General features: G+C 36.7%; 1 protein-coding gene across 6 annotated transcripts in view; it reads right to left on the reverse strand.

Moving 5' to 3' along the window:
• The window catches only part of DLC1 (DLC1 Rho GTPase activating protein), a 262,569-nt gene that overhangs the window by 130,617 nt on the left and 105,367 nt on the right, over positions 1–26,585 (reverse strand). The window lies entirely within an intron of this gene.

Here is a 26,585-nt window from a genome sequence, read left to right on the forward strand (position 1 = left end):
CTGAATGAGAAATTGGATTGAGTATGCAAAGTATGAAGAACTGCCATGTGAGTTAAGGTATCAATTTTACATCCTTTTCACTCCTGTCAGTTTAGCTTTCGTTCAGCAGATTTTCCTGCTGCAAATTTCACTGAAAGAGGGGAGCAATAAACAGAAACCACAAAACAGCCAGTTTCAGACTTGGTATAGCATTCCTGAAAAAGACTTTGAAAATCTAATTTCAGGATTCAATTTGTCCTGCTTCATAAAATAACATTTTATAGCATTTCCTGGATGATATTTTGTACAAAATTTCCAATAGAAAATGTCTTAGACAATATATGTTAGATGCTAATCCTAAAGGTTGTTGTTTAGCGTGTTTAACCCAGGTGAAAAGATATAGCTGGAAACAAAAAGAGCCGTAAGGCCTCAGGACAGATGTACAAGTCACAAAATTAGTACTTCTGTTAAGTAGGATGAAAAAGCACCAGACAATTTAAAGCCAGAGTGAGGTTTGCAGATAAAAGTTCTTCCTATGTTCCTACAGCAACCTTGCAGCAATTCATTAGGATTGATGCTAGAGAGACCAACGTGGATTGTACAATCTACCAAAAGTAAGAGTTCTAAAATCAAGTCATGTGCTTGGAGAAAAATGCTACTAGATAAATAAATGCTTCAGATAAAGAAATACATTCAAAATTATAGCACCACAAAGTATATAAATTTTTCTAGAGTAATTAGGAGAAGGACCTCATACAGACATGACTACCTGTCACTGTCATTTTTCACTACTCCAGATCCTCTGTAGTACATTATGTAAATACAGAGATTTCTTAGCCTGCTTTTTCAAAAAAAACATGGTTCCATTTCCCTTATGTGCTTTTAAAATTAGAATAACTGATTTGGTCTTATTGATTAATGGCACAAGAAAAAAGTCTATTATTTTCAAAGAACCAAATATTTTCTCAAAGTCATGTGAATCCAAGAAAAAAAAAAAAAAGTAAAAAAGAAAAAAAGAGAAAATTATCTCTAAAAAAGCTCTTATAGTAACATCAAATTAATGAGAGTAAAATATTTTCTTTAGAACAGAATAGGAAGCATATTTTTTTCCAAAGAATATCATTATTCTTCTCATTGTAAAGAATGCAAATAACATGAATGTTTGATTCAGTACATGGCACTATAACATACTTACAAATTCTGAATCCATCATTACAGTTATGGGGTTTTCTTACTCATTAATGCTTTACAATTTGAGAACTCAAATACACATATCACATTTTTAGTCTAAGGTTTATATTTGTTTGGTTTAAAGAAAAATTGTAAATCTTCCTATTTTATTAAAGCATATAATAAATGTAAAGTCCCTGATTAAAACAAACAAACAGAAAGAAATCAAAAAACATCCCAGAAATCTATGCTCTTTGTCCACAAACTACAAAGACATACTGGATGACACTTTAAAATGTCTTTTTTTCTAAACAGAGTGTAATTTTGCTGAATCAAGATGTAAAATGATCTAAAAATGTTGTCAGAATGTTCTATTGCTACTTAAAATCTGAGGAAAAAAAGAAGTCCTAATTGAACATAGCATTTCTTGAAAATTTAAAATAAAGTAAACCATGAGTGAATCTTCTTCAGCAAGATCTCAGACAGTCCTACTATTGGTTTATTTTTTTGTTAATACAGCTACACGTACTGCTTACATGCTGGCCAGTGGGAAAACATGATTGTTACTTATGAGAAATACTCTCATCTCAACTACAGTTTTGAATTCTCTGGAGACCTTCTTCCAACGAGTTCCATATGTTCCAAATGAATTGCATTCCCAGGAAGTGATTTAACATTTCTGGCAATGGAGCAATTAGACTGGATTTTCCTGCTTAGCCAGATGGGTTCACTGTAACTTCACTTTTTTTTTTTTTTTTCTCACTGTCCTCACAGAACTAAAGAACTGGACAAACAGTTTCCACATGATCAGGTCTCATATGTGTTAAAAAAAAGCAGGCTCATGCCCTTTTTTCACCCCCCTCACAGATTTCAACAAACACTCCCCCAAAGTCCGGCTCCTCTTTATATTTTAAATAGTATGTGCTCTGAGCAGAAGAAAGAGAAGAAAGAAAAAGGCAGAGAGGAGAGAGAAAGAGAGGAGAGAGAAAGAGAGGAGAGAGAAAGAGAGGAGAGAGAAAGAGAGGAGAGAGAAAGAGAGGAGAGAGAAAGAGAGGAGAGAGAAAGAGAGGAGAGAGAAAGAGAGGAGAGAGAAAGAGAGGAGAGAGAAAGAGAGGAGAGAGAAAGAGAGGAGAGAGAAAGAGAGGAGAGAGAAAGAGAGGAGAGAGAAAGAGAGGAGAGAGAAAGAGAGAGAGACAGAGAGAAAAGAGAGAGAGAGAGAAAACCTACCAAAAAACCTCTAAGAACACCTTACTTGGAATGTCATATTGAAAATTTTTGTATACATCCTTTCTGTGTTGCAACTGATTCCCTGTAAAAATATGTCTGCAAATATGACTGTAAAGTAATACCGGGATAAATAACCACTTCATTTGAATTTCATTAGAAGTAACTTGGAAAAACTGTCTTCCAGTGAGAAAAAAAAAAAATAGTGGAAAATTCTGGTAAATCAAAACTTAAAGTTTTTGCATAAATGAAAAGTTTTGTTTGACCAAAGTAAAAATATCTATATTTTTTCCCCTGGGCTTTTAAGAATATTTTAATGGGAAAGAGAAGTAAATATGTAAAAAAAAGCCCATAATTTCAAACAGCAACCATTCATTTTGGGCACGTGCAGTTCTTCAGCATGAAAAGAGAAAAGAATCCCTTCTCACTCCCCAAATTAGCTTCCTTCTATTACTGAGTCAAAATTCATATATTTCAGCTCTGAGTTGGACTAAAAAATTAGCATTGTAGCTTTCCAGATTAGAAGCAGCATATCCAAGAGATGTGTGCAGTGTCTTGGTGGTGGAAAAAGGAGGCATTACCTGCAAAGAAGACAGAATGCATTTGGTAGCAGCTGTGAGAAGACACTGAGCTGCAAGGCTGCCATTGTGAAAAGCTGAGGCACATCCAGGCTGACCTGGACACAGCTTGTCTCCCCCTTAACTGTAATGCAAAGCTATGTTTATTTATTTATTTATACTGATTCCAAACCTCTAGACCATGCCATTGTGAACAGAACTAAAATGGCTTTTTTTTTGTTGTTTCCTTGCACTTACAAAACATGAACAGGACTATCATGACTGACTTGTCTGCAAAGGGCTACAGTAAATGGCAAAGTTTTCTACTAACCAGCAAAGTTACTGTAGAGAAGCATGTCACATATTATTTCTGACATAAGGATCTAGTGACATCTGTTTATTTTTGTAGTATCTGATAAGTCAATTGTAGTGAGTATATATTCCAATTTTGCAAATGACATACAGCATCTTTATGTTACAACCGTTAAATCCACACTTTTTCCCTAGAATAATACTTCTAGTGTTGTGGGTGTTTTTTGTTTGTTTGTTTTTATTGGTTGTGGGTTTTTTTTTTTTTTTTATTATAGACGATAAAGTACATTGGCATTACGAGAATCACATTTTCAATACTGTCATCGCTGTGATGGATATTCTACAAAGCCCTTCCATCACAGAAGGCTGTCAGCTATCCAGCCTTTTTTTCAACTGTGTATATGAATGGACATGCTGAAATATTTCCTTGCTTACGATCTGATACATCTTAACTTGCAAACGTTTTTCTAGAATTTTGACTGTGGAGATAATATCTACTGTCCAGTGTGAAAATAAAATTCTGGGACAAACATTAGCATACTGGGATCTGACTAGTAAAGGAAAATCCAGCCTTCATGATAATTATGAGCAGGTAACTCTTGCTGAGCTTAAGCTCTTATAAATCTTCCTCCTTATTTTTTGCGAGTGCTTTTATGGTAATCACTCTTTATTCCTGCCACGAAAAATCATGGCCTAAATTCTCACCTTTGTGGATGCTGCAAAACAGTTTTAGTAAGAATTGTGGGTTTTGCTGAAGTGATTTGCTTCAAGACCAAACCACATTCCTATTCTAAAAAACGGGAATCTTTACATCACATTAAGAGCAGAAATAAGACTAACCTCCAGAGCTTGCAAACATAAAAATGCTTGTTAGTTTTAGGTTTTTAAATAGGATCATTGACTTTAAGGCCAGAAAAAAAAAATCTATGTAGATCAAAATATATCTCTGTTGTCTTCTTTCTACTCAAATGATTAAAACACACAGAAATCTAAAATCCTCTAAAGATGAGTGAGTTACTGAGCTTATGATAAGAGAGAAAGGAGGTAGTATCAACACAATATACAGTTACCAAGGGAGGACTAATGAACCAAATGACAGAGAATCCTCTAGTCTAGTAAACAAGGGTAATCTTGTACCTGAAAACTGAAGTCAACACCACTCAGATAGCAAACAACTTTTAAGATTATCTAATTTCTGTGTACATTCTGCATCATCTAAACAGATGTTTTATTTTACTGAGAAGGTATGCTCCAGTTTTCTTAATTTGGATAAGCAGTAGTTGAATTTAACTGGATTATTTTATGGAAGAAAAACATCCAGAGTCACTCAGATGGTATGAAATTAGGGAAATACCACAGTCCATAACTGGGAATTTCCTCTACTTATATTCCCATTACAAAAAAATATGTAATTCGTATCTCTACCAGAAAATTCTGATTATTATAAAAACGAAGCCTGTATTGTTATGAATCAGATTAAGAGAATAGACATGTAGAAAACCCTTTTGAAAAAAACTAATTAATTTTAAGTAGACTAATCTTTTGGTATTAACATTGAACAGAAATCATAGCAATCATGTAGAGGAAAACCCAAGAAAGGTTTGTCTATTATTCAATTATTTAGAAAACCTTATTTTATTAAACTTGTAAATTTTTAAAATAAATTTCCAGTTCTCCCCTCCTTTTTTTTTTTTTTTTTTTTTTTTTTTCTTTTTTCTTTTTCCCAAGTGGATAAGGAACAAGAAAAACAAATCCATCAACTTTTAGGGCAGACCAGCTTTAGAAGGAGAATTTAGCAAGGTCTTTCTTCTTTGTCGTCTTTCATTTTACTTAATATCGCAATTACTAAAGTAAAGCAGAAGGCAATTAAAACCCACCCAATTATAAAGCCACATCAATTAACTCAATTTTTAAAAAGAATTAATGTCACATTCAGAGGTCTCTGTCTAAGTTTTTGAGAACTCTATGGATTCTGTGATTTAGTTCTAGCGGAAGTACGAAGCTGTATGCTTGCCTGCATATGTTCTCCTCCAGTCAGCTGTATGCCTCTCTCCAACTACTTTGTTTTCTGACTAGATATTTCATTTTGCTTGAGCCTCGTTATGCCACTGAGGTCATGCACAGAGACCCCTTCTAGTTAGTGCTGGACGGCTGGCTGTTCTCCTTCCAGGAGGCACTTGCCAAGAGCCTACACTTGGGGTGGTCTGGTCACTTCCTGCTCTTTGTCATTCAGCTGGCAGAGTGTGGCTCTTGCTGGACTGGAAGTGCAAAACAAAGATGCAGGATAACTGTCTTGTGCCCTGTTTGGTATTATAGAGTTTCCATGGATCAGGGTATGCTCTCAATGCTCTGAAATCTGCCAGGACCACATACAGCTGGTTTATGTGACAGATAAGATGAGCTAGTCTGCAGCTTGTCCAGACCATTAAGTAGAATTTGGCCATAATATAGAATTAAGTCCTTTCTCTGTAGGAATGTTAAAGTCTTCAGAGCAGCAGCTGCAAGTTCCTAAATACCCTGAGACTTACCATCGCACATTCTGTGAAATGTAATAATGATTTTTTTTTTTTTTTTTTCAAATTAGTAATTGTTAGATCTTGGCTTATTTGCATATCAAGACTTGGAATAAAAAAGTTTTGTAAAATAAACTTATTTTTGATACTTCCCAGAAGTTCACCAGATATGGAACTCTGTTTCTGTTCGAACTGCTTTTTAATTACTGGGGTGGACATACAGTACTTGCAAGAGGGGTCAGTTAAATTTTAGTTTAATGTTAAGGAACCTTTAAATAGCTTTTGGTAATAACAAAACCTGTATTTCCTCCAGTTTCACCAAACAGATGTATGTTTTCCCTAAAGAAAAAATAACTCAAATGTTAACACCAAAGCTGAGATGTGACATACTACCTCTAGAACTAGAGCAGCCCCAAGAGAGCTCATGCTTTTCATCAATCACCAGAGAACCTATTAGAGTTCATTTACACATAGAGAACTTTTTCCCAAGCTCAGAAGTAATTTGTTTAGCTAACATTTATCTTATAAAACCTTTTACAATAACAAACACATCAATAAACCCTAGAACATTAGCAAAGCAGAGCTACTTGGGAATCAGAGGGCACCCAGCTCTATAAGGCAGTAGTAAAAGATAATTCAAGTCTCATGTTTCCTATTTGTTTCAACATCATGTAATATCTACAAATGTGATTTTTTTCCTTAAAGCTCTTAAATCTGGGCAATGTTTCTACATGGCTGACAAGAATCCCAGGTAATTTCAGTCTTTTCTCATCTCCTTATATATAAAACTCACAAACTTATACCAAGTCCATGTTTCATGTAAAGAAAAAAAATATTTAAATTATGTGATGACAGAAAGTAAAATTTGTTAAATGATGACTCTAAGCTACCTAATTCCTTTGAGCCTGTATTCACAGAGTAAAAGAGGAAATTAAAAACAACAAAATCCTATCATTCCTGTCTTTCCCTAGCCACCTCAGAGAAAACAAAGGAGCCCATTGCCCTCCATCCCAAGAAAAACAAGTCACACTTACTAGTTTGGAAGGGTGTAAACATTAAAATCGAGAAGTTCATCTCATTGCTGCATATGCTAGAGTCTACTGTAAGGCAGAAGCTGTGTGACCTGAGAAAAGGCCAGCAACATAAATCATCAGGTATGTAAATGAGCAATCTCATTCTAGTGATCTTTCTGTGAGGTCAGCCCAAATCCAGTGGTTGATTGCTGTCTACATTTTTGAATTCCACTAGTGTTAGTGTCCTCGATTCAGATCTCAATGAGGTTAGCAGCAATAAAATAATATTTGGGTATCTTGAATACTATATAGGAAGGATTGGTATTTATGCTGGTCAAAGATGATCTCATCATGTTCAGCTTTATGTTCTGAAAAAGAAAATCAGGTGTAAAGCATTGCAGCAACTATTTACACCTGCTGACACTCTGATCTTGTGGAAGTTTGCTCTCTTCAATCTCTGCAGGTAACCCCAGCCGGCTACTCTTCCCATTGTTAGCAGCAGCAGGCTGCTACAACTGTTCAGAGTTATCTTTCTCTAAATAAATAAATAAGAAACTACTTTTAAAAACCTAGTGTGTATGTTTTGGCACAAATCCTTATCCTCACAGTCTCATGTGAATTCAGTCACTGTGATATTACATTTGTTGGACCAGGTGGGAAAGGATCAAAAGCAGATCCTCAGGGAGGCTCTTGACCTTGAGGTTTATCCAGGCATATAAGAATAAATTACTACAAAGGCTACATCTATTGTAATGAAACTCTTTCTGCAGAACATCATAGTTCTTTGCTCAGTAAGCTGAAGAGTCACATAATAGCAATTCTAATAAAGAGATGATGGAGAGAGAAGATGAGTAGCATGCCAGATAGAAACAGTGATAGGTTTGGGAGTGTCAGTGGGGTGTTTTGTTGTGGAAAAGAAGTGCATCTAACTTTGGAAGGTAGCAGAGGTGACCATAGGAAAGTAAGTGCCAAATCAATGCATTTCAATAAGTTATCACCGAGTCAGCTAAATATGACAACTATGCTTTTACAAGGAGAAGACCAATGTCAAGGAGTAGAAGCATACAAGACAGTGAGCTTTGTTGTGGGTAGGATGAGGTAGAAAGGAGGGAAATAAACACTAAAATATGCTACCTGGGTGTTGTTTGCCTGTTTGACCACAGTCTTGGAATCTTGGTTTGTTCGTGCTCCAACATACAGGCATAGCGAGTGTGAGCTTAAAAATCACCAAACACCATTACTGTGGTCTTACTAAGCCAGTATTTCTCTAGGTTATCCACGAGAAAGAGAGCTGAAATGAAATTAGTTCTTTTGAGTGCTCTCTGCATACCTAGTGTGCTAACCTTCAAGCACTTGTCAAGTTTATGAGTGACAGATAAAGACAGTAAAACAAAAAGACATCTTTTGGGTGAAAAAGTAAGAAAACTTGCTTTTTAGTTAATTAAAGAACTTCTGTTTCTTTCAAGAGAACATATCTATATCTATATATATATATATATATTTTTTTTAAGTAGGAAAGATATTACTTGTATGAAAACAACTCTCTTTTTTCCAAAAGACGGAAAAAAGAAATAAAAATATGTAACAAGTAAAGATGAGAAGTTGCTTTATCACTGGGAAAAGAAACAGGAGCTTTGTCTCCTAAAAGGGCCTAAGGAAATGATGCAAAGTAGTTTTTTTAATCCAAATACAACAATGAAAGTTCTAAAAAAATACCCAAAACCCTTGAAAAACCTCTTCAGAAAACAAAACATTCATCTGCACAGCTGTTTTATGCTAAAGTGCTTGTTAGTAAATACCCCTTTTTTGTTTGAGTAAAAAAACCCACCTCCCCAACAAATAAACAAAGCAAATCAAACAAACAACAAACAAACAAATACCAACCAACCAACCCTAACCCAAATGATTACAATTTCTACTTTAATATCTAAATTCTGGTCAAACTGAGTTTCCTTTGCTCATATAACCAAAAGTTTGGTTCCTGTGGTACAGTTAACAAGCCAGAGAAATACATATTTCATTTGCCATATAGTTTCCTCATCTAGAAGTATTACAAGTAAGAGTACTACTCCAGCTTTGTGATATGACCAAATCCTACTCCATTTCTTCAGAGACTGGCAACACTTTGCTTAATTCAGTAAAGTTTGAGCTATATGGACAGACACCAGCACAGATAACACACACACTACATGTCTTCTGCCCCTATGCAACAATACCATCTTATTCCTGTGTACTATCTGTCAGACTAGGATCCCTGATGTCATCATAATCCAACAACCAATAGAAGTACTCATACATCTGTAAAATTTTTCGCATGCTGCTGACATGTTTTAAAAGCCTGGGCGGAGGGAGGGGTGTTTTGCAATTGACTGCAAGGGATGCTGGGTTCCATTGGCCAGTTTAAGGCTCAGCCATAAATGCTGCAGGTTAAAGTCATGATGATCTCACTGCATGGTTAAGATGACAGGCTAGCTATTAATTTCCCTAGAGCAAGACCTCTGGGGATAGTCATGGTCTGGTATTAGAACAAGAATACTAGTTGGAAAATCTTTGTGCCAGTTACAAATATTACAAATGAGTGGCATTCCTCAGGGCTTGATATTGGCACCAGCGCTGTTTAACATCTTTGTCAGTGACATGGACAGTGGGACTGAGTGCATCCTCAGTGAGTTTGCTGATGACACCAACCTGTGTGGTGCGGTCCTCATGCTAGAGGGAAGGGATGCCATCCAGAGGGACCTTGGCACGCTTGAAAAGTGGGCCCGTGTGTACCTCATGAAGTTCAACAAAACCAAACGCAAGGTCCTGCACATAGGTTGTGGCAATCCCAACCATAAATACAGGCTGGGTGGAGAATGGATTGAGAGCAACACTGAGAAGGACTTGGAGACGTACCAACATGATAAGAAGCTCAACGTGACCCAGCAATGTGCGCTTGCAGCTCAGAAAGCCAACTGTATCCTGGGCTACATCAAAAGAAGAGTGACCAGCAGGTCAAGGGAGGTGATTCTCTCTACTCCACTCTCATGAGACACCACCTGTAGTACTGCATTCAGCTCTAGGGCCCCCAACATAAGAAGGACATGAAACTGTTGGAGATGGTCCAAAGGAGGGCCACAAAGGTGGTCAGAGGGCTGGAACAGGCTGAGAGAGTTGGGTTTGTTCAGCCTGGAGAAGAGAAGGCTTTAGGGACACCTTATAGCAGCCTTCCAGTATCTAAAGGAGTCTTAGAAAGAAGCTGGAGAGGGGCTTTTTACAAGGGCATGTAGTGATAGGAGAAGAGGTAATGGCTTTAAACTGAGAGTAGATTTAACGGAAGGTGTCCCTGCTTATGACAGGGAGGTTGAAACTAGATATCTTTAGGGTCTCTTCAAACCCAAACCATTCTATGACTCTATGAAACAACTAATTTTTCTCATATTTAAAATGTAAATATTAATGCTTTACGATTTAATGGGATGTTTGGGAGCTTTCAAATGCTTTGAAAAACAATTCTGTGAAGTATTCTGATAGTTCTGTGATAAATTTCCATATGCATCATGTCTAAAAGTGTTGTATATTGCCAGATTAACACATAAGAAATCAATTAATCTTAACCCTTGAACAGATACACACTTTTAAATTACAGTTGTTGAGGTGTTTGTTTGTTTTGTTTGTTTTCTACTGCAAATCATTTACCACACTACGAATTTCTGTAGCTTGGATTCTGATATAAAAAGGTTTTCTGAAAAAAGTTCTGTATTCTAGTCAACTTTTTGCTAAGATTTTCATTGTTAGAATAAGTGGGTGCTAAAGCAGACAGAGCTCCTTACATCATAAAAATCTCACTTCACTTTTAATCTTAATTAACGGATATAATAGTTTTCTATTCAAAAAATAGCTAACTGTAGCTTGTGAAGGATATACTCTGTCTGAAAAACCTAATTTTATAAGCTCCTTTTATGGGACACTTAAAAAATTGAAATATTCAATATTGCTTTTCATTTTTCTAACATAAATTGAAAATATTATTATTTTCTATAGATGACAAATTTCTAATTCATAGAAAAAATAAATGGTTACTGATACAGAGCATGATTCTCCTAAAGTCAGTAGAAACTTTGCCAGTTCCTGCAGTTAGCAAAGGCTCAAATGGATGCTGTCTGACTCCTAATCTTCCTGTCTATTTTGTGTACATTTCCTTGTTAAAGACACAGTACTGTGTGCACATATATGGACATGCATAAAAGATAATCAAATCTACTATTAAAAGATAGAACTTCTATAAAAACTTTTACTTATTGCTACACTTCTGACGAAGACAGTCCTTTTAAGATCCTTTCTCTTCCAGAAGTTCTAAAATTGGTCTTCTTTCAGGATCACCTTATTTGTTTATTTTGTTCTGAATTTTTATTTTCGGTTTCTGCAGGCACTAAGTGAAGAAGTATTTCATCGGTGTCTGTGTTCCCATTTTATTTCCAAAAAAATCTCACTCAGTCTTGCAGAGAGATGCGCTGCAGATCCTGAGAGTAGTAAGTGGGTCCGGTTCTGTGAAATATTGGGCATTTTCTGTATTTCCCCAGGATCACACCTTAATAGTATCGTTTCTTTCTGAATTGTTCCAACTTTTCCAAACTTTGTGTGGCATATTACAAAAATGCAGTTCACAGTTTCTAAGGTTTCAAAACTTTCCAGAGGGAAATAGCACACAAGAGTCCAAGTACACTCTTGGCTTTCATACTAATACCAGTCCCCTAAGGAAAGTTTGAACTATTCTATATTTTAGTTAAGAAGAACTATTACAAGTATGAAACTTTTTCTGCAGAAAAACTTTAGACTGAATCTTATGTCCACAATCAATTCCCCTAAACCCAATGTTTCCCAAGTATTTAAAAATATTCCTGACCACTAGTGATGATGCAAAGAACTCTAAAAAGCCACAAATCCCTTTTCACCACATGAAAACAGTAGGTGTTTTTTTGAAAGCAGGTAGAAATATACTCTGCTAGTCTGCAGACTGAGAAAATAGCTGTACTTCATACAATAAAAGATTTTATTAAAATAATTATATGATTAGGATAAATATATGATTTTAAATCCACTCACATTAGTTCCTAGTTTTCTATGTAAATTTAAATTACATAGTTGCCACAGGAAGGGGAGATTTTTCAAAAAATATTTCTTTCTTGTGTCTTGGCAGCAACATAAGCAGAAATATGGGTTAGTGAAAATGAAACACCCAGCCAACAAACAAAACAACAATACTGTACCAATCCTTCTACCAGTGCCTGTTTTTCATTGGAAAGAATAAAAGAATGCATTACCCCTTGACCACCCATGTACTTTAGAACTTCCAAACTCAATGTTTCCATGCCAAACTCAATAAGGAAGGAAGTTTGTGTATGAAGCAAGTTACAAAAACTTGTTATATCTCTCAAGACAGAAGTATAGAATGGAAGTTCTATTTTATATTTGCCTGTGATTCAATTTAAGAATAAACATGCTGATAGCAGTGGAGAGTGCTCATCACCTTGCAGCTGCTGAAAGGAAAATAACCCTTAGTAGTCAGTAAAAAAGACAGGCAGAGACAGAAAAAAGTCAACCTACAGACAAATTAGATCAAGATTTTTTTTAGTCTGCCTTTTTAATTCTCATTTTTCTATTATTTTGTACTTCTCGTCTAGTCAAAGTCTAGACCATTCTGATTCACTTTTTGTAGGCAAATCCTGCTCCCTGACATCTGAGCTTAGCATAGTCTAGAAAGAGAGGAACAGCCAGAAGTGAGGACCCAAAAGGCTAGGAACTATTTAGAGAATCTGCATGTATTCCAAACGGTGAGGCTAAATGAGTCTACCCAAGCATGCTGAAAGAGGTGGCAGATGTGACTGCAGGGCTCATGAACATCTATGAAAAATCATGACAACTGTGGAGTGTCCCTGATGGCTGGAGAAAGACTTACACTTACCTTCAAAAGAGGCAAAGAGGCAATGATCTCTAAGCTTGTCAGCTCACCCCAGTCCAGGCAAAGATCATGGAGCATGCTTTCGAATCCTTTTCCAAAGACATGAGTGACAGGAAGACAATCAGGAGTAATCAACATCAATTTACAAAGAGGAAATCACCCTTGACCAAAGTGATTTGCCTTCCAAGATGCTATGTGGACAAGAGCAGTGAATATAATATACCTTAACTTCAGCAAGACTTTATACACTGTCTCCCAAAGCAGACTCATTTGGAAGCTAAGAAAGTATGAGCTAGAAGAGCAGACAGTGAGGTGGGTTGAAAACTGGCTGGACCAACACCATTCAAAACTGTCAAACCATTAAAATTGACATCTTCAGATAGGATATCTAGTTCAACACCACCTTATCTCTTAGAGTTTTTAGAATGAGGACATGAATAATTTGTTCTGACTTCATAATGATGTCTGGATGCATGTTTTAGATGCAGGACAAAATGGTTGAGAAGATAATGGCAAACACAGCTGAACACAAAAGAGCGAGCTCCACGGTCAGCCTGAGGAAAAGATGAAATTCTTTGAAAACTAGAATCAGTGAGGTTTCAAGGAATTCCCAAAATAACAAAGAATTGGGATGCTGCCATGCAGGGAACTTGTGGAAGCTGCAGTAGCTCCTACTATGTGTTCTGAGCTTGGTTTATAGAACTACAAAATGTAATGTCTTGTGAAGGGATCAAAGTGAGGCATAAATTCAATCTTGAAATCCAAGCAGGGAAAATATGTTGGCTTAAAACACACACTTACAGATGCTGCAGATATATGGTTCATTGTCTCAAAGTACTTTCCACAGGTATCGAGAAAACAAATAAAGACAGCAGAAGGAGGTGGTGTTGCCATAAGTAGTAATAAGAAATTTTAATTGGTTTCCAAGTGGTCTGAGAAAATTCAATATATGCTTGTGAGAATGGGACAGCATTTACAAGTGCACAGAGCTTCAAAGTTACATTTGAACAGTATTAAATAATTCAGACTTTCAGATTAATAAACACCAAAGAAAATACACATATTTCTGCACTCGCTCTCCTGATTGGTATATGTCTTATGAAACCTGAATATTCCTAACTGACTCTCAGTAACCTAGTGCAGTCCTGAAACACTGGCACTAGAAGCATCCATTTATCTAGTTCGAGAGGAAACCAAAACTTGTCTGTGTATACAGAAGAATGAGCCTGGCATACTAACAAATACACTGCAGCAAGTTTCCTGATTTTTTTTCTCCTATGCTGAAAATTGCACAAGTAATTTATCAGGGAGGTGAGGCTAAGGAAAATATGTTGCAAGAGATTCCTTTAGTACTTCTTTACTATAAAGTGCACTTGCAGACAACCTCTGTCTTCAAGAACTCTCTTCTCCCATATAAAGCTGTTGAAATGCTGCTGCAGCTGCCGTTGAAAATCTCAATGTTCTGGGAGCAGTTAAATTCTGTTAAGACCATCACTAATTACAAAGTACTGAAAATTATTACTCACTGTTATACTTATTCCTTTTGCAACTTGTTTGACATAGTGAAGTATTCTAGGAATTAAAGAATTTCAGTGATGATCTTTCCTCCTTTTTTTTTTTTTTTTTTTTAATAAGGCAGCTCAAAATTTCCACCCGCCTGGATCCAATATCACAGAAATCACGTGTAACAAAGTCAAACAGAGCAGCTAGTCTGATCTCTGTGTCTTATAGGCAGTTATCTATCATGCATTTCAAATATGTAATCTCAAGGAGGCTAAAATATTCAGGATGTAGATCATAAGGGTTCAGCAGTAAACTAATTTAATAAATTAACTTAAAGAACCCTGATAGAAATAAAAGGCATATTTTGTTTAGGACATTATGAAAAAGGGAAAAATAATCAATATTTCTGCCATTTATGTCTGGGGAGTCCTCCTGAAGATTGGTTTAACACTGACAGTATGTGCTAAATAGGAGAGGAGAGTCTCCATAACATTACTGGTCCTCTCTGCTCTGTATCCTATCTCCATTTGTGATGAATATTCCAGAAAAAAGTACAGCTTGTCCTTTTTCCTCTGAATACCCCTGACCAACTAGGGATAAACATCCTGTTCTACTGCCTAGAGGTGATGAAAAGAAGGCTAAGGTTTTATTTTAGTTCTTATTTTGCTGAAAAACTAAAGCAAGATAGTTGCAGGCATACTTATTCAGGGCAAATTTTGATCTTCACATATCTAGGAAAGAAATGATCATGCATGGGAACTATTAGAATGAGAGAGACCTCTGCAATCATATCACACCTTTCCAGAGGCAAGCAGGAAGGATGGATCCAACCTTGTTTCACAGACGTTAACTTAATTTGTTTTAAAGACTTAAAAGGGTTCAACTCTGTAACCTTTTGTAATAATCTGTATCAACAGTCAACTACCCTTTTGCTATGAATGTGAATGTTATTGCAAGGTTGAACTTCAATTGCATTCTGTAGCAAATGAATCTTCTTATGCCTTTGCTGGCAAGACTTAAAAGCTGTCCACTCTTAGCTATCTTTTCCACATTCCTATATACAGTTATCAAACCACTTATTATCCTTTGGGCTGATTCCTAAGTACTTAGTAGGAACTGAAGATATGATATGCTATATGAAAGTATTCATTTCTCCTGAAGTGACAAAATTAACCCCAAACTAATGTGTATTTATTTAAGTTGAATTACCCATAGATTAATGAACTTTTCCAGGAATAATCACTGAACACAGTCTCATGCAAAACCTAGAACACTGTCACAGCTCTTCCACAGGACGTTTTGTAATTAAACTTAAGAGAAATCAATGGGAAACCTTCCTCAACTTCAGAAAGAACTGAATTGTGTCCTAGATCACTATGGACTATCCTTTTCCCTGGTCTTTTCTTACTTCAAATGTTAGGACAACTGCTGTTGCTTTGGTTGATTCAGTGTCACCTCCATTAGATGCTTTACTTGCCCAGTCAGTTTTACAAATTGCTGCAAAACAGAATATGAAAGAGTTGGTACCTGGGAATCAGTGGAATGTACTACTTTAAATAAGGGTCATGTCATGTCCGTGTCATGTTTTATCTCATGGGACAAACAGGTGGAACAGTTGAGCTGCATCATGCACAAAGAGCCTTCTGTCACCTAGCTTACAAATCCAGTGGTAAGACAAAACTTATGCCCTGCTGCCAGCTATTATCCTCCACTCCTCCTCCCCGAGTAACAAGAGTAGATCAGAAGGGGATAAGAATTTTGACTTATCCTGTATTGTTTAGTCAGACAAGCCATGTAAAAGAGAATCTTAAACCTCTGTTTACACTGTCTTCTAACTTAGTGCAGCTTATGTTAACCTCAGTACTGTAATGCTGGAAAATAATTTTCTCAAACTAACTTAATATTTTATTACATGTAATTGTTCAATCTATGTCACACAGATTTTGTGATGAACAACTTACATAGTGCCTACAAATGAAATTACCAAAATATTTAAAAATTACTTTACTCCAAAATAAAATAGGCAGTAAAGCAGGAATAAGAGAACGAAATTATCTGTTAGTCTCTCTCTTTAGATGAATTAATGCTGTAGGTGGAGACCACAGCTCTTTAACACAGTGTGATCAGAACAGTTTTAATGAACAGCTGATTGAGCAAAGACTTGGAAGAATCACAGACAAAACTGGTGTAATTGTCCTCATACACTGCCTTTTAATGGAAGGACAACTGTACAGTTTGGGAAAGTACTTGCTCAGCTCAGTGAGGGTCAGTTCTAGAGTATCTGGAATCTGACAGTCAGGGATCAGTTTGACACAGCAGTGGAAATGGAAATGCTTGGTAAACACCAGAGCTTCCACTGCCGAACTTCACAGCTGACCTGCACTGACGCTTGCAACAGTGAGAACTTAGTACATACACAGCCCAAGAGACAAAAACATAGTAACAGTATAATTACTAGTTTGAGAAGCTAAACTACTAAAGCTTCAGTGAAAACGGTAAGGAGAGATTTAATAGCTCATACTGTTTCTGTGGGAAATTCAGATGACTACACAGAACTCAATGGGAATTAGGAAAGAATTTCCCATGCATTTTATGAAACAAGTTTCCTACTCCATGTGGGTTCACAGGGGATAGTGATTTACTGGTTGGGAAAACTGAGTCCACTTCTCATTTTGGCAGGTGATACCGATGGTGTTTCTTTGGGTATAATCGGTTAATAATACCGTCAGATCACAAGACAGCAGGGAATGCAAAAATATGCCAGTTTTTTTCCTAAATTTTAAATATTATCTCTTTGTAGATGACAATGACATGTGGGTTTAGAAGAAGACAAAAGTGTAATTTATTCACACACATTAATGATAAAATGCCACTCCTTAATAGCTAGGAGAGAATCTTTCTACTTAATTCTTCATTTACACTTTCACTTACACTTTCACATTTACACTGTCATATTTATGTATTGCATTAGTTCCTAGAATGATACTTCTACTATGCCATTTCTATATTTCAAAATACAAATTACTCATATTTGCTGTCTGAAGCTGTTTTCATCATCATCATTTGTAGGGGTAGTCAAGAACCGCCATTTCAGATGGAAATTATCAGTGATCATCTTCATATTTTACCTAACACAGCCCAAATCAGCATCTTCATTTACCTTCACAGAGATTTTGACCCTGCTGATTTGTTTCTTTCTCCCAGTATGCTTTCCTTCCTGGATGACAAACATTAGAATAGATGCCTTGTCCACTGGCTTATTTATGTCTTTCTCTATTGGTATAGAATGAATTTTCAATCCTAGTTTACTGAGTACAGTCAATCACTGATTTCTCTGAACTATTATTTTCCCAAAGCATCCCTTCCCAGTTCAAACGCTGTCCCTAGCCCACTGTTATTTGAAGACAAGATAATGAGAAAATGTTTTACTCAGTAATAATTCTGTATTTTTGTCTCCTAGTGTGAACTGCCTGACCTTGGTCTTTTAACTAAAAAACCTATTGAAGTAGGACTTTTCCTGAAATTAAACAGCACATTTGTAGCAATTTAAAAAACACGAATAATGGTGATACTGGTAGCCTGCTAGTATTTTTGCTTTCATACTTATCAAGATCAGACATGCTTACACCTCACAAACCTATTTTCAAGTGGTGACAACATTATTTGCATTACTGAAGCATGCAAAAGCCACAGACTTGGACCACAACCTCCTTGCGCAAGATCCTGTACAAACAGGGCAGAAGAATTACCCATACACCAGAAGGAATGTAACCAGAATAAAGCAAGAATCCTCATGCAGACTGATGTGGGAGTACAAGGAAAATGATCATTTGTATCACATAAATAAAGTTTTAAGTAGTCTGGGAACACTGAGGTCTGACTGATAGTAGACTTTCAGATACCCTAGCAAAAGAATACACTACAGAAAGTATCAGGAACAGCCAATGAGATAGCTTTGATGATGTATGTAGGGAGGGTCCTTATAAGAAAAAACATGAAGAAATCTGATCTCCCATATTTCAGCTTTACCTGCAATTGTGAATGTTACCCATGAGTATCAAGGACCTCATCATCCTAAACATATACAGTATCTAGAATCAGTTTTTGATCTAGAAAATTCTCTTTTAAAAAGTATAGTAGTGTTTACAGATTCTTTCTGATGCTACGTTTATTTTTTTTTGATATTGCTAAAAGTCATTGCAATGACCAGATTATTTGCTTCATGATATTTTTAATCTTTTCATTTGTAGTGAAACATGAATTGTCATTATGCTTTCCTTTTCCCCCACTTCCAGCTTCCTCTCAAAGAGGATCATCCAGTTCTGAATATTCCCAAACACTCAGCCCCCGTGGCACACAGCTGCTCCAGAGGTCAGTATGCCCTCACACCTCCTCTTTCTTTTGCCTCTTTCATATATAAGAGGATTATGAAAAACACTGACAAGTCTTGAGCTTTTGAAGAGAGCTGAAGAGTTTTCAGAACACTTTCATGTATTTTATGTTCTGGATGGACTATCCTCAAATGCTTCTTTAGCTTGTAGGAATGACATATTTTATAAAGTTCTACCACAGCAATGAAGATGACTTCTGTCAAAGCCCATAAGCTGCCCAAATGATAGAGCCCATAAAAATACTCATTAAAGATTTTATTATACCATGAATAGCATCATTGTTAAATTAGTTGATATTCCTTAGTAGCTTGGTACAAATCATGGATCACAAAACTGCAGCATGTTTTTGTCAGTGCATGTTTACATGCTGAATTTGCTGCAAGATTAGGGTATGAAATGCCATTTATTTCCCTATAGCAATCTTTTGCACTACTACTTCAGAGCAGTCTAGCATACTCAGTGCAATACGGTCACTGAAGATAACACTAATAGTCAAAGGAGACTTAACAGGAAAAGGGCATTTCTTGGAGATGTTATTGCTGTTACTTAACAAAAAATGATTTAAAACTTAAACTATGTAAGTACGTGCTTACACTAGTATCAATTAATGCCAAAACACAGTACAGAATGTGTAAAAGGTATGCTAACTGGAAGGAATCTTCTGCCTGTGCTGTGATTAACTCCACCTGCAGCATTTGCAAGAGATTAAGGAAGTTTAGAATTAGAAAACACACATGTTACACAAGGATGGTATCCCAACAGAGCACGCTGACGGGCAGACACCCATGAAATTCTGCCTTGGAATTCACGTCTCCCAGCTTTCACTCTGCCCAGTAGCCTGGACAGCAGCAGCGGGAGATCTGATGGGACTCACGTTCTGCAGGGCCCTGCAGCAGAGCCGCTGATGACCCCGACTGATTAAGGGTCAACAAACTCCAGCCTGAAGCAACCGTTCTATGAACTTTGGCACATTCTGAGTAGGCTCCTGCTGGTTTGTTGCCTTTGGCCCTTATCTTGCAGTTTAGCAAGGATTGTGAAATTCTGAATAAAGTTACAAGACAGATCGGGTCTGTGTCAGTGACTCAAGGTCTTGCTTTTCAAATGTTCTCAGTATTCAAAATTCCTTTGGCAAATAATCTCATCTATCAGCTAAACATTTTCCTATAGGTGTGTCAAAGGACTCACCAAAAAAAGAATAAAAGAAAATATTTCTATAAATATAACGTGTGGCAGGGAAACATTATCAGAGATTCTCTATGGCAACACTTTATTTGGAAAAAAACTACCTGCATTCTGTGTGTTCACAAATGTCAGCCCATAAATGAGAAAACTCTACTTGGAATGTAGTAGTACTGTGTGTTGTTTTCAGAAAAGTGCAAGTATCTTTGGAACATGAAGAGAAAAAGAGGAAAATAAGAGAAACCACCCACTTTCAAAGATTCCCAAATGTCCAAGTTGCCTACAAAAGAGGACTTTTAATATGAAGTCAATTAGACTTCTGAAAATTTTGCTCTGAATTTTGCTTTCAAGGCAGAACTGAGGCCTTTGGCAGAAATTATAAGTTCTTCCTCCTTAGAAGTACAAGGAAGAGAACATATAACTCCTTGGGCTCCTTTTTTCTTGGCAATGTTTTTCTGTGCCATTGAGGTGGCCTCAGTGCTGCAATGGAATACTTAATGAATTAAAGATTTTCAGTGACAGGAAATCATAGGTAGATATGTAAATAAAAAAGGGTGCAAAAGTCAAAGTAAAATATTGAGCTTGTCTACATTGCTTGAAAATAGGCAACTCCAAATGAGAAAAATTCTCTCCATAAAAATATTTAATATGAGACCTCTGACATCTTTCAGCACACTGTGAGATGTAAACCTGGGCAGATTCAGCTAAATAGTCCTAGTGCTTCTACACTGATCTTCACCTTCAAGAAGGTAGTTCCTCCTTGTAGTGTGTATTTTAACATACATTCTCTCTTCCCACTCTCCCTACCCTTATTCTGAGCAATCATGACCAAGTAATAGGAAGAATTTAATTCTTCTGCCTTCCTACTTCCTTAGCTGTGGTAGTTCCTGGAGAATTTCTCATTCTAGCAAGGAGTTTTGGAAGAGCACACAGGTTCAGGTTTGCAGTGTCTACAGTCAGATTACAGGCACGACATAACCAAGATATTTTCCAAAATAATTCAGAAGCATAAAACTTCATGAAAACTGTTCACAAATAGTAACCAATGGAGTTTTCCTTCCTGGAAATCATCGTAGTACTGGAGGTCACAAGAGATGCAATTCACAACATTCAGTGGCAGGTAGGGCCCTTGTATTTGTCCGGCTCAGCAGCTGTCTACTTCTGCCTTGAGAAATCAACATGGTTTTAATAAAATCACTCCTTCTAGTAATTTACAGAAATTATTAATTAATGGCTCAACTAATAAAACAGTTTTGCACAATTACATGCTCTCCTGAAGTGCAGAACAGCTGCTAGGTACCCAGAACCTCTGAATTTTTAAAAACAAATCTTAAATCTCTATCTTTTCTTAATGTAGAGTCTTATGTGCTCTGATTTTCCATCCTTACACATTCTGTATTTCCAAGACATTATCCACAGGATGTTCTAAACAATGTGAGAAAACAGTTAAAGATTTTTTTTTTTTCTTTCTCCTAAGAATATAAAGGTCTCAAAACACTCTGAAATCCCTAAGCATGTCGAAACATCACTCAGTGATGGCAACAGCAAAACTGGCTCTTTCTTGAACTGCTTTTGTATTGGCAAAGCAGCAAAGGAAGAATTAGAAAAATTACATGAGACTGTGTAGCAAAGCTCCACAATGAGCCAATATAGTTCAGTTTTAACGATTTGGAACCTGGATATAAAATTGGCTGTATTACTCTCTGTCACGTTTTTGCTTTCTGCCTTATGCCTGTCACCCCACTAATTTTCCGATGAGATTCTGAAATGCTGAACTTTTTGATCATTCAGTATATCAACCATCTGAATTTACTCTGAAAATAAACTTATTGCTCCTGTTTGGCTGAAAAGTCTATGCTTAATTTTAATTTTTCTAGATAAAACTACCAATTACAACAAAGGCTGAATTTTAAATATTGTTATCTTAAAGTTCCTTCAGGCTTTCAAGATTATGTATATTGGCCAATTGTCTGAGGTGCTCTGAAACTCGTCTAATTTTAAAGAAACATATTTCATTATATTTAATATCACATTTATCTAATATCACACTTATTCATCAATACTCTTAAACTAAGTTGAATACTCTTAAGACTATACTACTGCAATATAAAATATCCTTGAGTGAGAGTTACAGCTTTGTAAAGAGAGTGGCAGCATTCTGCAGGATGGACTGCAGCATGGACTACTGAGAGATTAAGTGTAATCTACTACTTTCCCACCTCTGAAATGAAATCCTACTTTGTTTTCAACACTGCTATCTTCAGTCTCGATGGCCTGTAGTTTCTCACTGGCTGCCTCTTGCGTGGGGTTTTTGTTCACCTACTATGGAAGAATAAACTTCCCAGTCTAGTGCCACTCACATACAGACATCATCTTCTCAAAGTAGGAACCCAAAAATGCAGAATGACTCTGGAAGACCAAAAGATGTCTCCACTTCCCATTTTGAGCAGTAACTTGTTTGCCTTTTTGTATCCTGCATTACAATACAGTCACTATGAATCTCTACATACTGCATGAAGTATTAGATAATATATAATAAACGTATTTCACAATTTATTTGGTAAAAACACAGGGGATACCTCAAGAACCATTATAGGTTGTTTGCATTTTACTTCTCTTTTAAAATAGGGATAGTATTATACAAAAATACCATAAAGATGGTTCATTAAGAGAATGTAAATAGAACAAAACTTCAGAGCTCAAGCTACTCTTTAGGAAATAAAACCAGACAAACTGAAAACTTTATTAATCTCTATGTTAGACCACAGAAAGTTTCGAAGTATGGTAGTTAATCTGAAGAAAATAAAAAGTGTCAGCACACTGGAATGTACAGTTTCTATTTATAGAAAACCCAACAAACTAGAAGCCCATGCCATTCAATTAGCAATTTATAACACCTTCATTGTATAGCGCACTGCAGAAACTGGAAGGCTGTTTCATTTCTGTATTTCCAGACACATGTCATTTCCAACCCCATATTTAATAGTGTGTAACTGCCTGAAGGGGAGAGATCAGAATGTGTGGCATGTCTCACTGAGAAGAATTTTGTGCATTAAAAAAAACCAATAAACCAGCTCTTTCAACTATTAAACAGAAAGTTAATGAGTTCTCTTTCTCCCACCCTGGCTTTGAAGACTAAAAGGAAAAAAAAAAAAAGAAAATAAGAGAAAAGAAAAAAAAAGAAAAATAAGAAAAAAATAAAAGACAAAAGAGAAAAGAAAGAAGAAAAAAGAAAGAAAAGAAAAGAGAAAAAAGAGAAGAGGAAAGAGAAGAGGAAAGAGAAGAGGAAAGAGAAGAGGAAAGAGAAGAGGAAAGAGAAGAGGAAGGAGAAGAGGAAAGAGAAGAGAAGGGAAGAGGAGAAAAGGGAAGAGGAGAAAAGGGAAGAGGAGAAAAGGGAAGAGGAGAAAAGGGAAGAGGAGAAAAGGGAAGAGGAGAGGAGAAGAGAGGAGAGGAGAGGAGAGGAGAGGAGAGGAGAGGAGAGGAGAGGAGAGGAGAGGAGAGGAGAGGAGAGGAGAGGAGAGGAGAGGAGAGGAGAGGAGAGGAGAGGAGAGGAGAGGAGAGGAGAGGAGAGGAGAGGAGAGGAGAGGAGAGGAGAGGAGAGGAGAGGAGAGGAAAAACAAAGTGAGACAGCAGAGAGTAAGAGACAGAGAAGGCAAGAGACAGGGAGAAAGAGAGCTCAGGAGTGACAGAATTCCTTATGAGAGAGGCATATGTAAAGGATAAGAAAAAATGGTTTTCCATGATGTCACTCAAAGCATGTCTGTGTCTGGAGAAGTGCTTGAAAAGGCAGACATGGATTTCTTTCATTCCAGTAATGCATACTATTCATGCCACGTTTTCAAACCATGTCCAATGCATGAAAGAAGATAATCTAGATATTTATTCACTACCAACAGGCTGATTTCACCAACCTGATAATTTAGGTTTTGTAATTTCCTCTTTACCCTTTAGAATCCATTTTTTCCAATTTTTATCCTAGTTTGCAAATTGTTGCCACCCCTTATTTTTCTTTATTCATGTCTCACCCCCTTCAAAAGCTGATGCAAGATTTTTCCTTCTTCATGTGCATGCTTCTACTTTCTTGTGCTCTCCATCTGCTGGTAGAGAGATTGAACTGTTGCCACTACCTTTCTAACTCAAGTTCTGTGTCTTTGTCCCCTTGTTCTGCACTCTCTTACTTGTCTTGGACTCAGGCTTGAAATTCTTTCTTAGATAAAACACAGGAAATAATTGTCACCAAAAGGCATATTTACGTATTACATTGTTTGTTTCCCCTTTAATACATCTTTTTTTTTCTTGAAATTTATTTGTATTCTCTTTTTAGCTAAATGTGCTTTATTTCAGACATGACAAATTCCCCTCGAATGACTTAGCTGATAGTGCACTTAAAATAACCACAGCTGCAAGTGGAGACACGAATTCATGGAGGCTGAATTCAGTACTAACAAGACCGATAGCAAAAGCAAAAATTGTTAGTGATGTATGTGTCCCCCAAAAGCACTGGTCTTCAACCCATGGCCTGGAAAACATCTAACACCTATGTTTGCTATAAATGCTGACATTTCTTTTTCGAGTCACAGGTAGATGTGTTATCCAGCTGCACATAAAGTTGACAAGTAATTTAAATGCTTACAGGGACAGGCAAAGGTGTGGCTGGACAAGCATGCTAGGACTAGGACCATGATAGGGCCAGGACTGATCTGGTGAAAGATAGACATGGACCATAGGGTAGACAAAGAGTACTTTGGAGCAGGGTGAGAAAATTTTATGTTAATGACTGTCCTGACTTTAATGCAAGATGACAATTCAGAATAAAAGTCAGGAAGGTGTAAAAGCCAAAGAAGACAGAATAAAAAGAGGAGGAAAAATAAAAAAGAAGAGCAAAAAGAAAAAGGAAGAAGACAATCAGGAAAAAGAAGAAAAAAGGAAGAAGAAACAGGAGAAAAAAAAAAGATCACTTTAAAGATTCAGGAGCATAGCTAAGATGAACTAAAGCATCTTTTCAAAATCATTGTCCTCTTTCCTGTTTTTATATGCACAATTCAGCCAAAATGCATTCAAATTTTATGATATCTCAATATAGGCCAAAGTCCCATCAAGCACCAAACTTTTTAATATGAGTAGTATGAGATCAGTGGAAAACAGTTTTACAGTAAGTAACACTATAATAAATAGAACGATTCCAATCTTGTCAGGACACCATTTTTGACATCAGTTTAAATAGCCGCTAGTAGTTATCATTACTTTGGAGATTAGCACAGTGGATGCACAAAGCAGCAGGTGTCTTTGTGGTTTTTAAGCAGCTCAAACGTAACTGCTACACCTGTAATCATAGTGCATCTCACCTGCTCTGCATGACAACACTAGCACAGGAGAGCTGGGTGATCCCCTCCTTATATGAATGTAATGCAAAAGAGGAGAAAAAAAGCAGTAGTGCCTAGGACACAACTGCACCCCTAAACCAGCATTACCTTACAAATGAACTCCTGAGATGACATTATTTTCTCTGTCTTCAAATTACTCTGAGCTTTCCCTTCTCTTGAATTGCTGAGGAATAAGGTAAGGGTGTTGTGGCTCTCGGTCCACAAGATGATTTTCAGTCTGTGCTATTTAGTTTGACTGCTTCTCTCCCCGTGATCTAATTCCTAGCAAGATGTAATAGGCACTCACAGCCTGATAGAGAAACAATGGACTTCTTCATAGACCTATCCAAAACCAAAGCTGAAGTTGCCCTTGGCAAATTACAAGTTAACCAACAATTCAGCATCTAACAACAGTTTATTCTAGCTGAAAGTCTTGTGCAACACTGTTGGACTGAATAGAGTGGCAGCATTTTGTCACCTATTGGTCTACTGGCAAAAAGTTTTTTCACAACACTCAATCCCTTAGCCGCAGTTCTCAGAAAATATGTAACCTAGCTTTCTGCAGCAAGTCTCCAAGCAACTTTCTTTCTTTCCACTCCTTCATACTGCCCAACAAGGGGACCTACTGACCTTTTCTGGAACTCTCTTTTCCTTTGTTCTGGAGATTTTGAGATATGTTGTTATTACTGAACAGGATGGAAACAGTCAGAAATCCATGAATATTTCTGTTTCCATTATGTTTACTAAAGGCTTTTACAGAAAATGTATTCTGCTCGTTTCAACACAGTAAAATGCTCTTCAACACTATTTTAAGGACTTAGATCATTAAAAATCCTTAAGTTAGTCTTCTGCATGTGGTGAAATTTATCCCACACCATATCTTCCAATTATTTCCTTTCCAAGAAACAGAATTCTAAAAATGGTGAGAGGTACAGATGTAATAACTGATGCAATACGTGTCAGTATAGTTTTAAAAGGAGATTTGAGATTCCTTCTTTTCAACAGAGTTTCCCAGTAATGTTTGGCATTTATGACTTGCTCTGAAATGCTCTATCAGGCATGAAACAGAGAAGGCGTGTGTCAGTAGGAAAAGTTATATTGAGATAAAGCTCTGTGCATGAGAAATATCTTCCATATAAGAGAAAAAGCCCATGTAAGGGCTTCCATGTCTAGCTGTCTCTTGTTCAGAGCAGGTCTGCGGTTATATTGAATCAATCTAGACTATTTTCCTCTCCCCAAGACCTGCAGTAGATTAGAGGATGTGTATAAAAACATGGCAATCTCAATGGCAGTGATACGCCATGCACTTACCGCAAACAGGCCCAACAGAAGAGGTCAGCAAACTGTGGCTCTTGAGTCAAATGCAACTCCTGCATTGGGATTTCATCACATTAAGACTATAACGATAGTGAGCAGAAGCTTCTATCTGCAGTTTTGATG

Source organism: Columba livia, chromosome 4 (assembly GCF_036013475.1).
Source record: "Columba livia isolate bColLiv1 breed racing homer chromosome 4, bColLiv1.pat.W.v2, whole genome shotgun sequence".
NCBI lineage: Eukaryota > Metazoa > Chordata > Aves > Columbiformes > Columbidae > Columba > Columba livia.